Source organism: Corvus kubaryi, unplaced genomic scaffold, assembly GCF_017639235.1.
Source record: "Corvus kubaryi isolate FWS band 111438036 unplaced genomic scaffold, C.kubaryi_AGA036_p1.0 37392, whole genome shotgun sequence".
Taxonomy (NCBI): Eukaryota; Metazoa; Chordata; class Aves; order Passeriformes; family Corvidae; genus Corvus; species Corvus kubaryi.
Genome location: NW_024581131.1, coordinates 2802673 through 2804161, shown reverse-complemented (window position 1 = coordinate 2804161; position 1489 = coordinate 2802673).

Genomic DNA, 1489 nt, shown 5'->3' with positions numbered 1-1489 from the left:
AAAAAAAAAAAAAAGGCAGTACAGAAGTTTTAGTATTGGAAATTTTAATCAAAATTCTGACTTAGGATAAAGGGCTACAAGGTATTATTCTCTCCTGCTTTATAACACAAATGAAAATTCTGTGGATTGCTGGAAGATGAGACTTTTAGTTAGTCTGCTATGTGTGCCACAGTAATGACCATTCTTGGTTCAATGACAACAGTATAGCACATATATAGTATAGTATCTTCTCCAACAGTGGTCAAAAAGGGAAGTCCATACAAAGCTATCCTGATGCACCATACCTGCAGTGTTGTCTGAAACTGGCATGAAATAGAGCAAAGACCTCTCTCTCCTGACTGATGCTGCTTTTCTTGTCTCCTACTTTTTTTCTGATGATTTATTTTGGTTATTTAGAAGAAAAAGCAAACGTTATCATTTTTCCTGTACTGCAGCACTCTCTCCTCTTACACTCTCCTACTGCATGCTGGCGTTCTCCCTCTCCTCCACAGCCGTGTCCTCAGTTGGTCTCTGTTTTTCTTTACTAACCTGTCCCCAGTGAGACTCACTCACCCTTTCCCACCCCTCCTTGCAGCCTGTCTTTCCCGTTTAACACTCCCCTTCTATGCCAAGCTAGCAAATGTCCCATTTCCTGCCTTTTTCATCCCTCTCTCTTCCCCAGTATCATGAACAGCGAGAACCCCACAGAGCCATGCTTGGCTCCGCCACTGCTCCCTCATTGAAAGAGGCATTTCTGCACCCTGAACCCCTTGGCTTTGTCAGTCCTCCTCTCCTGCTGCAACTACCGCTATGGCCAAGCCAAGGCACTGGCTAGGACTCCCCACCTGGCACCCATCCTCGCTCTGCTGGCTGACACTAGGATGAGAGTACGGGCTCTGCTGTACGGCAGACTACTCCTTGCTTGTCCCATCTACTCTGTCCCTAAACCATATCCTGAGTGACTGGAGCACTTAACTCTATCTTTAGCTGGAGCATCCCCACACACCACACAGCACCAATAAGGGTCTTGGTGTCACAGGTCTGACTGGGAGCCAGCACAGCCTCCCTGAAGTGCACCGAGCGGGCTCTCTCACGATACCCTTCTGCCTTTTCTAGGTCACTGATGAACACAGGGGCTGGCACAGGTCCCTCCCCATACCGGTGACAGCTCTGCTTTGTCGGCCGGCTGCTGCCGCTGCCTCTCTGCGCTGTTTTAACCTTGGTGCCCCCGTACCCTCTGCCCAAGGTTCAAAGTCCCCGCGGCCTGCCTGTGTCTCCTCACCTGGCGCCGCTGGCGAGCGCGTTCCCGGGGCACGGCGGCAGCCAGGTGCGCTCACACCTGTACATCCCCCGCCGGGACACGCTCCGGGCGCGGCTCCCAGGGCTCCCGCAGCGGAGCCCGAGACAATCCCGGTCCCTCCGCCGGGCGGAGAGCGCCTGCGGGGATGCGCGGCTCCCGCCCGCGAGTAGCCGCTGGCCGCGGGGGTGACCGCGGGGGGCCGCTGCGCCT